This window comes from Ursus americanus, chromosome 27 (assembly GCF_024610735.1).
Source record: "Ursus americanus isolate L20-20 chromosome 27, mUrsAme1.1.p, whole genome shotgun sequence".
NCBI classification, from domain to species: domain Eukaryota; kingdom Metazoa; phylum Chordata; class Mammalia; order Carnivora; family Ursidae; genus Ursus; species Ursus americanus.
This window is the reverse complement of record NC_142153.1, coordinates 10,836,589-10,852,774: the sequence shown is the minus strand read 5'-3', so window position 1 is coordinate 10,852,774 and position 16,186 is coordinate 10,836,589. Positions and strand designations below refer to the sequence as shown.

The 16,186-nt window shown below is 38.1% G+C and overlaps 1 protein-coding gene across 6 annotated transcripts in view; it reads right to left on the bottom strand.

The window, feature by feature from the left end:
• The window catches only part of NSD3 (nuclear receptor binding SET domain protein 3), a 115,908-nt gene that overhangs the window by 76,554 nt on the left and 23,168 nt on the right, over window positions 1-16,186 (bottom strand). The window lies entirely within an intron of this gene.

The window sequence follows — 16,186 nt, the reverse complement described above, 5'->3', positions numbered from 1 at the left end:
AATCCTGGAAGGCTGACAGGACAGGTGTTAGCTTCATTTTTTAGATAACTACATTCAATATTTGAGATGCTAAGTTTTCCAAGACCACAAAGCTCACTAGTGATTAAACTTGAAAAAGAATCAATCTCTTGCCTTCTAATCCTGCCCTCTTTACCACAATATCTAACTGCCAGAGAATATCCAGCTACCCAAAGACAATCATACTGTAAGAGTCGTATGTTCAAAACTGAATGAACTGTCCTTTCCCTAACTCAATTTTCCTTTCAGACCACCCCAGATTTGTCATTGCTTCCACTATTTTTCTAGCTTCCCAGGCTAGAAGCCTCAGTCGTGTGGGTGGCTGATTCTCCCCTCTCTGTGAAGCCACAAAATGAGGCACTCAACAAATCTTGTAGTTTCTTCCACTGAAATCTCTAATTTGTTCTTTGATCCGTGTCAGGCCAAGCCCTCAGCACCTTAATCCTGAACTATGACAACTGATTTTCTAGATATTTCTCATCTTTAACTTCTTCCTGCACAGCAGTTAGAAGATGTGTCCTTAAACCAAACTTTGATAAGTCTACTTCCATTCTAAGAAACACCACAGCTCCATATTATACCAAGTCCCTTCCATGCTTTTCAAGGTCTTCCATAATCTGACTTTCCTACCGACTCAAATTGTATATGCATGAATAAACTTTTCTGAGCATCCTCGAGCCCAAATAACTATAAAATGTGGCCTTGCACTTTGTTTAATCCCATGAAGCAAATTATTATTCCATTTTACAGATGTGAAGAAATGGCATTCAAAAAGATCAAGTGATTTGCCCTTAATCACAGAGCGAACAGAAGTTGAAAAAAAAATGGTGAAACTCAGATCTTCTAACAATACAGTACTCTACAGGGGAGCTGCTAGCTCGTTGGCAAATCATCCATACTTTGCACTTCTCTCCAATATGCTCCATAGCTGCAATCCAAATGCATGTCTGACAGCTTTCCTTGTATCTCACAAGCATCTTAAAATACCTAACAATGAACTTAGTTTTTATTCTACTTCCACATGTCCTTCCTTCAGTCCTTCCTATAAGAGAAAAAAGAAACCTCCATCTATCAGTTGCCCAAGCCAGATACCTGGGACTATGATATATCCCTTACTGTCACTCCTACTCTTCCCCAATGTATCAGTAAACTCCTGGAGTTTTAGCTCTAAAGTATACATCTCATATTTGTCTGTTTCATTCCATATCTTTCCTTCTTCACGCCAGTCCGATCTCCTCACTTGGTCTATTCCATAGCTACCTGCTCAGTCTTCATGCTTCTTCTCCTGCCTATGATCTATTTTCCCATATAACAGCCAGTCCCCTTGTAAAAACTAACCCAATCATTTGACTACCCCACAAAATACAGCAAGAAAAAGGAATTATTGCTATACTCAACAACATGGATGACTCTCACAATGTCATTCTGAGTGAAAGAAGCCATGTGACATAGTGATTCCATTTATATAGTATACAATGTGATTTCATTTATACAAGGTTCAAACACAGGATAAAGTTAAAACTAACTCTATGGAGGGGCACCTGGGTGGCTCAGTCAGTTAAACATCTGACTTCGGCTCAGGTCATGATCTCGGGGTTGTGGGATTAAGCCTTGCATCAAGCCTGCTGCTAAGCGGGGACTTTGCTTGAGGATTCGCTCTCTCCCTCTGCCCCTCCCCCCTGCTCGTGTGAGTGAGCTCTGTCTCTCTCTCTCTCTCTCACATAAATAAATAAATAGACTAACTCTATGGAGACATCTGCCAAAATAGTACTTGCTTATGGCGGGGGGAGGCTATAAACACTGGATAAGACCAAAAGGAGGTTTCTGAGCTGGTAGTTATATTTAACATATTGATCTAGATAGTAGTTACATAGCCTTAAGCAAAAACAAAAGAACAAACCTTCAGGGCCTTCCCAATGCATTCAAATAAAATCGCAACTATTTATCATGGCCAGCAAGCCCCTGCATGGTCAGACCTCTGTTTACATTTCCAAAGTCATTTACCAACACTCTCGGCTGCCAAGCACTGCACTCCAGCCACGTGAGCCTCCTTTCAGTTTCTGAAATGTGCCAACTTCACCTTTGCGATCAGGATTTTCACATGTGCTACTCCAGCTACCTGAACACACATAATCCCTCTGTGAGGCCTTCTGAGGTCCCATGCTCATTCTACTGACTAAGCCTTTTTTCTCCTTTATAGCATTTACCATGATATGTGTTATACAAACATGTGTTTACCTTCTTATTGTATGTCTCCCTTAGTCGACTGCCTGCTCTAAAAAGGCAGACATGGGCAGAGATCATGTATGTCTTGTTCAATATTGTTCAATTAATAAATGAAAGAAACAGTCCCTATCCTCTGAGGGCCTATAACTAGTATACCTCCATTTACCTGCCAGGTTTCTGGGGATATTACCCTACAGTATAACTTTACTCACCTACTAATTTCTTGTTTGGTAAAAATGTGCTATGCTCATTATAAAAAATAATAAATAAATACATATTTAAAATACTGATACCCATAGTTACATGGTCAACTGATCTACCACAAAGGTGCCAAGGTTATTCAAGGGGAGAGGACAGTATTTTCAATAAATGGGGCTGGAACAGCTGACTGGATGTCAGTATGAAAAAAACTGAACCTCAACCCTTACTTTACATTATACCAGCAAATAACTAAAATTAGTTCGTAAACCTAATACTAAAATCAAAATGATAAACTTCTAGAATGAAAACATGGGACAAAATATACCACTGGTTTAGGCAAAGATTTTCTTAAACAAATACCATGAACTGTGAAAGACAAAGACTGACGAAATGGGACTTCAAAATTTAAAACTTTTGCTTTTCAAAGGACACAGTTAAAAAAAGAAAAGGTGATTTAAAAATGGCAGCCATGAGAACAGGGGAAGATGGGGGAGTAGGAGGATCATGGGCTCCCCTTCTCCCACAGACACACCAGGATGACAACTACATGTCATGCAACTCACTCTGAAAACAAACTGAAGACCAGCAGAACAGATCGTTCACAGCTAAAGACACAAAGAGAAGGCCACAATGAGAAGGGTAGGAGGGGCAGACATGCAGTCGGGAACCAAACCCCTGGGACAGTGACCTACAAGTGGGAGGGATATCACAGGCACAGAGTGCTCCTTGAGGAGGGGATCAAGCCCCTGCACCAGAAAGACAAACCCCTATAATGTCTGACTAGGAAATCCTGAGCTTGACTCTGGGAGATCCAGAGAGCCACAGAAAATCAAGACTTTGATCTTAAAGGGCCAGCACTATGTCACTTGGTCTGAGACCCAGCACAGAAGCAGCAGTCTGAAAAGTACCTAGGTTATAGTGAAGGAGATTTACTGAGATTTAGGACATAAGCCAGAGGGGCAGGGATCTGTAACAGCTTTCTCCGGGAATGGAACTGCTGGTGAGTCATTTTTCTTGCCCTCCTTCAGCCTGGCTGATAAGACACTTGCAGGAGCCAGCCCCGACACCCTCCATCTACCTTGCTAACCCCACTTTCCAGCTCTGCAGTTCCCCTGTGGACCTGCCCCATCCAACCCACCCATCCCAGCAGGGGCCCCTCCAAAGCAGCTCCTACCCCACCACACCCAGCAGACAACCTCCATCAGGAGCAATACCTCCCAAAATGACTACCACCCACCACACCCTGCAGGCAGCCCTGGTTCAGGACCCGCACCCCTTCAAAGTGACTTCTGCCCCAAGGAAGGGGGTGAGCCAGCTTTGCCCACCAGCATGTCCACAGTAGTTGTGGTCAGGCCTCTCAGCCAGCTTTTCAGGGGGCCAGCCCAACCCATCACATGCCCTCAGCAGCTACAGTTAAATTTCTCAGTCAGTTGTGCTGGGACTGACTACACTGCAGCCAGAAGGCCTGGGGGGCAGCCCGGCCCACCAGTGTACCTGCAATAGTTGGGGCTGGCTACTGCTGACAGCTGGGCTAAGGGACAGCCCGACCCACCAGCAGCACACCCACAGCAATCAGGGCCCCGTCACAATAGGAGGACACATGCAACCCCCTTAGGGGACAAGTCTGGAGCACCGCGTTCTGGTGACAAAGGGGACCACACTACAGAATGTCTTCCAGATAAGGCAACTACTTTTAAGACCAGGAGACATAGCAGACCTACCTAATACATAGAAACAAGCACAGAGAATCAGACACAACAAGAAGACAGAGGAATATATTACAAATGGGAGAATGAAACAAAATCTCCAAAAAAGAACTAAACAAAATACAGATATGCAATCTATCTGATAAAGAGTTCAAAGTAATGGTCATAAAGATGCTAACCAGACTTGAGAGGAAAGTGGATGAACTCTATGAGAACTTCAACAAAGAGACAGAAAATATAAAAAAGCCAATCAGATCTGAAGAATACAATAATTGAAATGAAAAATCCTAGAGGGAATCCACAGCAGATTAGAAGAAGCAGAAGAACAGATCGGAGATCTGGAAGACAGGATAGTGGACAGCACCCAAACTGAATAGCAAAAAGAAAAAAGAATTTTTAAAAAATGAGGATAGGTGAGGCACCTGGCTAGCTCAGTCAGAAGAGTGTGTGACTTTTGATCTTGGGGTTGTGAGTTCAAGCCCCATGTTGGGTGTAGAGATTACTTAAATAAATAAATTTTTTTAAAAAATTAGGAAGGTTAAGGTACCAATAGAACAACATCAAGCATACTAACATTCACATTACAGGGATCCCTTAAGAAGAGAGAAAAAGGGGCAGAACATTTACCTGAGAAATAATAGCTGAAAACTTCCCTAACCTGGAAAAGGAAACAGACATCCAGGTCCAGGAAGCAGAGAGAGGCCCAAACAAATTGGACCCAAAGAGATCCACACCAACACACATTATTATTAAAATATCAAAAATTAAAAATAGAGAATCTTAAAAGCAGCAAGAGAAGAGCATATAGTTATGTATAAGGAAACACCACAACACTATCAGCTGATTTTTCAGCAGAAACCTTACAGGCCAGAAGAGAGTGGCATGATATATTTAAAGGGAAAAAACCTACGTCTAAGAATGCTCTCCCTAGAAAGGTTATCATTCAGAATTGAAGAAGAGATAAAGAGTTTCCCAAACAAAAGTTAAAGGAGTTCATCACCACTAAACTGGCCTTATATGAAATGTTAAGGGGGATAGGGGTGGGGAAGAGATGTTAAAGGGACTTCTTTAAGCAGAAAATAAAGGCATAACAAGATGAATATTATGAAAGGAAAAAACTTCACTGGTAAAAGCAATACATAAGTAAAGGCAGTAAATCAATCACTTATAAAGCTAGTATGCAGATTAAAAGACAAAAGTAGTAAAGTCAACTATATCTACAAAAATTAGTTAAGTGATACAGAAAATAAAAAGATGTAAAATATGATGTCATATACATAGAACATGGGAGAGAGGAAGTAAAAATGGAATGCTCTTAGAATATGTTTGAACTTAAGCAACCATACACATAGAATGTTATTTACGAAACTCATGGTAACCACATACCAAAAACCTATAACAGAAACAAAATAAAGAAAAAGAAAACCAAGCATACACTAAAGAAGGTCATCAAATCACATGGGAAAACAGCAAGAGAAGAAAGGAACAGAGAAGTACAAAAACAAGTGGAAAACAATTAACTAAATGGCAATAAGTACATACCTATCAATAATTACTTTAAATGTAAATGGACTAAATGCTCCAAAAGACATAGGGTGACTGAATGGATAAAAAACAACACCTATCTATATGCTGTCTACAAGAGGCCCACTTAAGACCCAAAGACACATACAGACTGAAAGAGAAGAAATGGAAAAAGTTATTCCATGCAAATGGAAAAAAAGAAAAAGCTGGAGTAGTAATACTTCTATCAGACAAAACAGACCTTAAAACACTGCAGTAAGAGACAAAGAATGGCATTACATAATGATAAAGGTGTCAATCTAACAAGGGGATATAACAATTGTAAAAATTTAATGTACCAAACATAAAATCACCTAAATATATAAAGCAAATATTAACAGACATAAAAGGAGAAATTTGACAATAACACAATAATTGTAGGGGACTTTAACACCCCCATTTAGATCAATAGATAGATCATCCAGACAGAAAATCAATAAGGAAACAGTGGCTTTAAGTGACACAATAAACCAGATGGACTTAACAGATATATAGGGAACATTCCACCCAAAAAAGCCAGAATACACATCTTTTCAAGCATACAAAGAACATTCTCCAGGACAGATAACATGTTAGGTCACAAAGCAGTCTCAATAAATTCAAGAAGACTGAAATTATATCAAACATCTTTTCTGACCACAACAGTATAGAACTAGAAATCAATTATAAGAAAACAACTGCAAAAAACACAAACACACAGAGGCTAAACAACATGCTACTAACCAACCAATGGGTCAAGAAAGAAATCAAAGAGGAAATAAAAAAATACCTGGAGACAAATAAAAATGGAAATACAATGGTTCCAAAAAGAGGGAAATTTAGAACAAGACTGGCTTACCAGAAGACACGAAAATCTCAAATAAATTATCTAACCTTACACCTAATGAAACTAGAGGAAAAAAAAGCCAAAGTCAGTAGGAAAAAAAAAAGAAACAATAAAGATCAGAGCAGAAATAAATGGGGAAAAAAAAGCAGAAAAGATCAATGAAACTAAAAGCTCGTTCTTTGAAAAGATAAACAAGATTGATAAGCCTTTAGCCAGACTCAATAAGAAGAGAGAGAACTCAAATAAATAAAATCAGAAATGAGAAAGGAAAAGTTAAAACCAACACCAAAGAAACACAAAGGATTGTTAAGAGACTACTAGAAAAATTATATGGCAACAAATTGGATAACCTAGAAGAAATGGATAAACTCCTAGGAACACACAATCTTCCAAGACTGAATCAGAAAGAAAAGAAAATCTGAACAGACCAATTATAAGTAATGAAATTGAACCAGTAAAATCTAAAAACTTCCAACAAACAAAAGTCCATGACCAGATGGTTTCACAGGTGAATTCTACCAAACATTTAAAGAAGAGTTAATACCTATCCTTCTCAAACTATTCTAAAAAAAAAAAAAAAAAGGAAGAGGAAGGAATGCTTACAAATTCATTCTATGAGGCCAGCATTATCCTGAGATCAAAACTAGACAGAGACACTAAAAAGAAAAGAAGAAAATGACAGACCAATATCCCTGATGATCACAGATGCAAAATCCTCAACGAAAGGTTAGCAAATCAAATTCAACAATACATTAAAAGAATCATTCATGGGACCCCTGGGTGGCTCAGTCAGTTAAGCATCTGCCTTAGGCTCAGGTCGTGATCTCAGGGTCCTGGGACTGAGTCCCACATCAGGCTCCTTGCTCAACGAGGAGCCTACTTCTCCTTCTGCCTGCTGTTCCCCCTGTTTGTGCTTTCTCTCTGACAAATAAATAAATAAAATCTTAAGGAAAAAAAAGGGGGTCATTAACCACGATCAAGTGGGATTTGTTCCAGGGATGCTAGGATGGTTCAAGATCTGCAAATCAACCAACATGATACACCACATTAACAAAATGAAGGCTAAAAATCATATGAACTTCTCAATAGATGCAGAAAAGAATTCGACATTCATTCATGATAAAAACTCTCAACAAAGTGGTATCAAGAGCACATACCTCAACATAATAAAGACAATCTTGAGAAAGTACACAATCATCATATCATAATCCTTGGTAGCACAATCCCAGATTTCAAACTATACTACAAAGCTACAGTAATCAAAACAGTATGGTACTGGCACAAAAACAGACACATAGATCAATGGAACAGAATAAAGCCCAGAAATAAACCCACACATATATGGTCAATTAATCTACAACAAAGGAGGCAAGAATATACAATAGAGAAAAGGCAGTCTTTTCAATAAATGATGTTGGGAAAACTGGACAGCTTAACACAAAATAACAAAGCTGGATCACCTTCTTACGCCATACAAAAAAAAAAAAAAAAAAAAAAGAACTCAAAATGAACTAGACTTAAATGTAAGACCTAAAAACCATAAAACTCCTAAAAGACAACACAGGCAGTAAACTCTTATGCATCAGTCTTAGCAATATTTTTCTGGATCAGACTCCTGGGTAAGGGAAACAAAAGCAAAAATAAATAATTGGAATTACATTAAACAAAAAAGCTTTTGCACCACGAAGGAAACCAACAACACAACAAAAAGGCAACCTACTGAGTGGGAGAAGATATTTGCAAATGATATATCTGATAATGGGTTAATATCCAAAATATATAAAGAACTCATACAACTCAACACCAAAAAACCCAAATAATCTGATTAAAATGAATGGGAGGAACTGAATATACATTTTTCCAAAGAGGATGAACAGATGGGCAACAGACACATGAAAAGATGCTCAACATCACTCTAATCATCAGGAAAATGCAAATCAAAACCACAGTGAGATATCACCTCACACCAGTCAGGACGGAAAGATAAGAATAGTAAGTGTAGGGGCACCTGGGTGGCTCAGTGTGTTAAGCATCTGACTTTGGCTCAGGTCATGACCCTGGGGTCCTGGGATGGAGCCCCGAGTCAGGCTCCCTGCTCCTCATGGAATCTGCTTCTCCCTCTCCCTCTCTCTCTCTGCCCCTCCCCCACCTCTTGCTCTCTCTCAAATAAATAAATAAACTCTTAAAAAAAAAAAAAAAAGAAAAAAGTATTAGCCATGATGTGGAGAAAAGGAAATACTTGCGCACTGCTGGTGAGAATGTAAATTGGTACAACCACTATGGAAAACAGTATGGAGGTTCAAAAAATTAAAAACAGAAATATGATACAATCCAGTACCACCACCCTGGGCCAAAGAAAATAAAAACACTAACTTGAAAAGATATATGCACCACTATGTTTACTGCAGCATTATTTACAATAGCCAGGATATGGAAGCAGCCTAACTGTCCATTGATAACATGAATAAAGATGTGACATATATACATGGTAGAATATTACTCATAAAAAATAATGAAATCTTGCCATTTGGACAGATCTAGAGGGTATTAAGCAAGGGTGAAATAAGTCAAAGACAAATACTATATGATTCCACTTACATGCGCTATCTAAAAAACACAAAAAATGAGCAAACAAAAACAAACCAAAAACACCAGAAACTGCTCATAAACCCACAAACTGCTGGTTCCCAGAGAGGAAAGGAGTGGGACTATAGGCAAAATAGGTGAAGAGGATTAAGAGGTACAAAATTCCAGTCGTAAAATAAGTAAGTCATGGGGATGAAAAGTACAATATAGGAAATATAGTCAATAATACACTAATAAATTTGTATGGTGACAAATGGTAACTATACTTACTGTGAAGGGCATTTTGTAATCTAAGTAATTGTTGAATCACTGTGTTGTACACCCGAAACTAATATTTTATGTCAACTATACTTCAATTAAAAAAAAACTTACAGGGGCGCCTAGATGGCTCAGCTGGTTAAGTGTCTGCCTTCGGCTCCGGTCATGATTTCAGGGTCCTGTGATCCAGCCCCGCATCAGGCTCCCTGCTCAGCAGGGAGTCTGCTTCTCCCTCTCCCATTGCCTCCTCCCCCCTGCTCATGCTCTGTCTCTCTCTCTCTCTCTCAAATAAATAAATAAAACCTTAAAAATAGAAAAATAAAAAAATATTACAGAGACAAAACAAAGAAAACAAAAAGGTGCATTACAGGCAGGCAGAAAATATTTGCAAAACACGTATCTTACAAACAACATCCTTTATTCTGACATTCTAGAAAATGTGAACAGACCCACTAAGGGTTCCTGGGCAAAAATGGGACAAGTGAATGATAGTTTAAATATTTGTTACTCCAGAGATTACGTACTAATTGCAAATAGAAATACATACAATAGATCTGGCAAGGATCATTTTAAACAAGTGATTAAACATGGCATTACCAAAAGCAGGACAACCTGGCATTATGGGCCTCATGATACGATTCATTAATACATCATCACCTCCTAAGTATTCTTCCCAGTGTTTAAACAGAATCTCACAATGAGGAAACAATCAGACAAATAGAAAATGTGGAACATTCTCTCACACAACTAGCCTGGGCTCGTCAAAAAAGCTAATGTTATAAACAAAGAAACAAAAGATGGAAAGACTTTTCTAGATTTTTTTTAAAGACTTTATTTATTTGAAGGCAGGGGGAGAGCACAGAAGGAGAGCACAGAAGGAGAGCACAGAGGGAGAGTGAGAGGGAGAAGCAGACTCCCCACTGAGCAGAGAACCCGACAGGGGGCTCAATCCCAGGATCCTGAGATCATGACCTGAGCCAAAGGCAGACGCTTAACTGACTGAGCCACCCAGTTGCCCAGATTCTTCTAGATTTTAAAAGATTTAACAACCAATGTAATGCATGGACTTTGATGAAATCACATATTTAAACACACACACACACAGGTAAAAGATGTATTCTGAAGAAAACTTAGAATTTTAATGGACTGGCCATTAAAAAATGGAGCTATTAATTTCCAAGGGTATGATAATAGTGTTCGGTTTATATAAAAGAATGTCCTTATTCTTGGAAAAGCCATGCTGAAATATTTAAAGTGCCATGGGATCACAACTTTCAAATGTTTTGGGATTTAAAAAGTACATATAAAAGGATGCAAAATGTTAACCATTGGCTAATGTGGGTATTAGCCTACATTACATTTCTTTTAACTTTTAACTCTACATACAATTCTTTTAACTTCCCTAAATCTTAAAAGTGAAAAATTGGGAAAAAAACAAAGTAACTTGGCTAAGGTTTGGAAGAAATTTTAAAAAGAAAAAGCTACAGCTTCTTAAGGTGGTAAAAGGCTGCATTAAAACTTGGCACCGGGGCACCCGGCTGGCTCAGTTGGTAGAGCATGTGACTCTTGATCTCCAGGTTGTGAGTTCAGCCCTGCACTGGGGGTAGAGATTACTTAAAAACAAAACAAAACCAAAAAAAAAAAAAAAAAAAAAAAAAAAAAAAAGCCCAACAACAAGAAAACAACTTGACACCAAATTCTGACCAACTAAGCCAAATGTTTCACATTATCGTTTCTAGAAAGTCAAAGCGTGAACAGAGCCACGCTTTTTCATATTATACCTCCAAATGATATGATAATGCAATCAAGAAAGCAGTTTGGGTAATTTTTAAAAGAAAGACATTTTAGGACAACTAAATTCCTCTACATAGTGATTTTTGTGTGTACTGGAGTCTGACAGCTAGGTTCCAAACAGCAGACACATGGAATGATCTAAATAGTTAAGACCTGGGGTGCCTGGGTGGTGCAGTTGTTAAGCGTCTGCCTTCCGCTCAGGGCGTGATCCGGCATTCTGGGATCGAGCCCCGCATCAGGCTCCTCCACTGGGAGCCTGCTTCTTCCTCTCCTACTCCCCCTCCTTGTGTTCCCTCTCTCACTGCCTGTCTCTCTGTCAAACAAATAAATAAAATCTTTTAAAAAAATAAAAATAAAAAAATAAATAATTAAGACCTTAAAGAATTAGATGGCTCTCCAGTGAGCACTGGAGACAGGTTGAAAATATAGGCTCAGAATCAAAACTGCGAGGTTCAAAATCCAAATTTAAGGCCATTAGCTAGTGACTTTGGCAACTTAATCTCCCTAAATCTTAGTTTCTTTATCCACAAACTGGATATTTATAATTGTCTGCTTTGTACAGAATTGTTGTAAGAATTAAAAGTTAATCTGCAAGCAGTACTTCGGACAGTGCCTGGAGTATAGTTTAGAGCTCAATACTTGTTGGCTATTATTATCAGTCAGTGTGATGTTGGGTACAGAGAACTTATGAAAAACCTGATCTCCAACCTAAAGGCATTTACAATCTCTTTAGTAAACTAGATGAGATTTTATGGGCAAGAGTCATAAAATAGTAGTAAATAATGTGAACAACGTGAATCAGAAGGTGACTAAGAATTAAATTGTGTTACCATCACAATTATAACCGACATTTGAGAAGAACAACGTTAACTAGGCAAGGAGGCATTTAGGCCATGAAAGACAGACAGGATTTGGAAGTTAGGCGTTTCGCACCCTCTTATTTTAAAACCCCTCAGTAGAGGCCACCAAGAATTCTCACACCTTTGTCCTTAATAAATCCCTGATAAAGATGTTATGTTTTAATTTTTTTGAATTACTAAAATAATAATACTGGCTAACATTTAAGAACTCACTATATGTCAAACCATTCTAACTGCTTCATGTTTATTTTTTTTATTCCTCATAACAACCCTCTGAGGAAATACGATGCCTATTTTACAAATGAAACACGAAGACCAGCATGAGTAACTTGCTATGAGTAACTTGCTCAGAGTCAGACATATAAATCCAAGCCTCTTTGTTTCATAGCAATGGCTCTTAACAAGTAAACTAATTTCTCAAAATCCCTAAGTATATAAAGGAGCAACAACAGCAGAAATCCTCACATCTTAAACTTCACACTTCCCCAATCCCACTCCCCAGAGTTAACAGTTTGGTGGGAGACTAAATAATGGTACTAGCCTTCTACCCACTCTAATATGGACTTCCAAATAAACGAAACCACCATAGGCAAACAATATATGATAAATTCTTCCTCTAACCAATTTTTTTAAGATGATGTAAGTCAGTCAATGAATACCTTTTTCTTAATTTTGTTGAAGCTGTTCACAGTTTTAAAGGGAAAAGCAGTTGAAAATTGTCAACTAAAGCTTTAGAGCTCTTATGTACTTATTTACCAACATATTCAGGACGGGAATGATAATAGAAAGTTTATAGACTCCTTGTCAAATCTTAGATACAAGGTTAAAAAAAAAAAGTGTGCCATGTGTTTCAGATGAACAGGTTGAGGCTAGGAACATCAATTAAGTATTCATGATGTGGTAAATGTAAAAAGCCAAAGATTTATATGATCTGTCATGATGCATTTAATGTATAGTTTAAGTTACTTTTTGCAACAAAGTAAACTAAATAAAAGATAATGTTAAGAAAATCATGAGGGGCGCCTGGGTGGCTCAGTTGTTGAGTGTCTGCCTTTGGCTCAGGTCATGATCCCGGGGTCCTGGAATCGAGCCCCACGTCGTTGTCGGGCTCCTTGCCCAGTGGGGAGTCTGCTTCTCCCTCGCTCTCTGCCTGCCACTTCCCCTGATTGTTCTCTCTCTCTCTCAAATAAATGAATAAAATCTTAAAAAAAAAAAAAGAAAGAAAATAGAAAATCATGAGAAAATATACAGTACCATACTGTATTTATCAAGAAAAATCCACATATAAGTGGAGCCATGCAGATGTATTTTTGTTGTTGTCATTACTACTTATTTTATAAACTTAAGGATTTTGAGAAATTAGTTTACTTGTTAAGAGCCATGCAGTTCAAAGCCGTATTATTCAAAGGTCAACTATATTTTATTATATGTCAAAACTCCTCATGGTGATATCATTCAAGCTTTTTGGAATCAAAAGTGGTTCTAAGGGGCGCCTGGGTGGCTCAGTCATTAAGCGGCTGCCTTAAGTTCAGGTCATGATCCCAGGGTCCTGGGACTGAGCCCCACATAGCGCTCCCTGCTCAGCGGGGGGCCTGCTCCTCCCTCTGCCCCTCACTCTGCTGCTCCCCCTGCTTGTACTGTCAAATAAATAAACAAAATCTTAAAAAAAAAAAAAAAGTGGTTCTAAGATGTCACATAAATTGCCTGTATCTGTCTTCAGACTCAACTACCCCTTAAATACGTTCCTAGGTCACTTAATTTGTAAATCTAAGCATATCACTTACCTTCAATGATTCCTAGAAGTCACTGTGCCCAACAGAGCACTCAAAGGCCTTGAAGCAAGGTCTCTACCTAGGTCTCCAACCTCCAGTCACTTTCGTATGCTACTAATGTTAAACTACTGATTTCATACCACTGTGCCTTCACCAATGTGACCTAATATGCCCTTCTGTATCTTTTTTGCTTGACTTTTAACCATCTTCTGAGCTCAGAAAGTCATTTTCAAGAAGTAGTCACTTAAGCTCTAGGCTAGTCTGAGTAACTTTCCTCTACATTCCTAAGATACACTATGCATATCTCTTAGAATTAATCAGGAAACAATCTGTTTATGTGATTTTCTTAAGGGTAGGAAGTAATTTTATTCATCCATATGCTCCTAGAGCCCAAAGTGAAGGCAAAGAGGCAGGGCTTAATCAGTCTTTTAAACTGAAATGTGTAAACTTAAGGGAGATATTACACATAAATGAAATGCTTTAAACAGTTGTTGAGGATCTTTCCATGCAGAATACAAGAGAATATAAACACAGTTATAGTCTCCTCAGGTAATATCCTTAGCAAAATTTGACTCATAACTGCTTACCTAGCCACTACTGAGATTATCCTTAGTTCTGGGCTAACCTTCCCCGAAAGGCTTAAAGCCCCAAGGGACTGGTATGAAATTAAATGAATTTCCAGAGTCTATTAATCCAACAAAAGACCAAAAGATACCAAAAACTTCAAATAAGCATATCTACTTAAAACCCTAGAGTTATTAAAACTGTAAATCTGAAATTCAGAATGTAGAAGCTCTCAAAAAACAATTTTCAGTCATAGTTAATTGAATTCGCATGAACATCAATCTTAATTTTCCAAACCTATTTCAGTAATTATCAATCATACTAAAATACAAAGCCTACTTGGTATATCAACATTAGAAATTTTATGGCTAAAGAAAAATAATGGAATACAACAAATGTGATTTCCACAACACTGAGGAAGAGAATGGTCCTCCTTTACCCCAGGTAAACAAGGGATCCAGATGTTTTTTTATGTGAAGTGCTGCAAGGAACATTTCTCAAGGTTTATGATAAATCCACAGTTTATGTGTGTTTCTATAGTAACAGGAATGGAGTGCACACAGTCTACAGTAATGAACCACCTATGCTGGTTCTTGAAAACCTGGCATTTTTACTGCTTGGTTTCTGCAGCAAAACATTATTAAGAAAAAAAATGTTTAAACACATAATGTTAAAAAATTAGAGGCTAATTTTGTCTTAGAGCAAAAACTTGAAATGTAGTACATATAGGTGAGCTTAAATACACACTCTTTGAGGTGTAACAAGAGAAAGCTACCAATTATATTCATATACTGATTTTTAACTGAATAATCACTCGTTTGACAATCAGATCTTGTATTTAAAATCAATTTAATACATATACACATACCCACCCCACCCAAAAAAACTTTTCAACTATGACTCATACTTAATGACAGAATATGAAGATTTCCGGATGACAGCATCAAGGGAGATTTTCATTATGCTCTTGTTACCCCCAAATTTACACCAAAAAAGAAAATGAGAGACGGAGTTAATTTTTAAAAAAATATGGTCCATTGTTTTCAGTACATAGGTTTGCATGGGTGAAAGCTGATACTCTTTAAGGTAAAAACTTGAAAAACATGCTTAATCTTCAGTGCCCAAATCCATTAATGCCAGGGTTTTAAAAGAGATGCCATGCTTCTTGGTTCTGTGTTCTATTCAGAATTTAATTTAATGATATGATCAGAGTGATCCTCTGACTATAAGTTAAATTCTGAACTGCCCATTTTGGTTTTCATAATTTAAAAATTATTTAATTGTTAGTAATGTAATAACAAAGGTGTACTGTTAAAAACAACAGAGGTATGTTCTTTTGCTTTATTATGTCTATTTTAAAACTATAAGCTATTCGGGGGCACCTGGGTGGCCCAGTTGGTTAAGCCTCTGCCTTCGGCTCAGGTCATGATCTCAGGGTCCTGGGATTTGAGCCTGAGTGAGCCCTGCAGAAGCATGAGTCTGCTTCTCCCTCCTCCTCTGCCCCTCCCCCCACTCCTGCTCGTGGGAGCGCGCGCTCTCTCTCTCTCCCTGGCTCTCTCAAATAAATTAAAGAAAAACAAAACAAAAAATTATAAGCCACACAACCTTTTTGGAAGTGGGAGATAAATATTTTTAATGAGCCCACACACATTTAAAAATCAGCAAACACAAACTGCTACTATTAAGTATGAATAGTACGCAAATTACACTAAAAATCCATATTCTTCCTTCACAAGCCTTCCTACATTTCAACCTAAAAAAAAAACAAAAATAAAACCGGGGCACCTGGCTGGCTCAGTCAGTTAAGTGTCT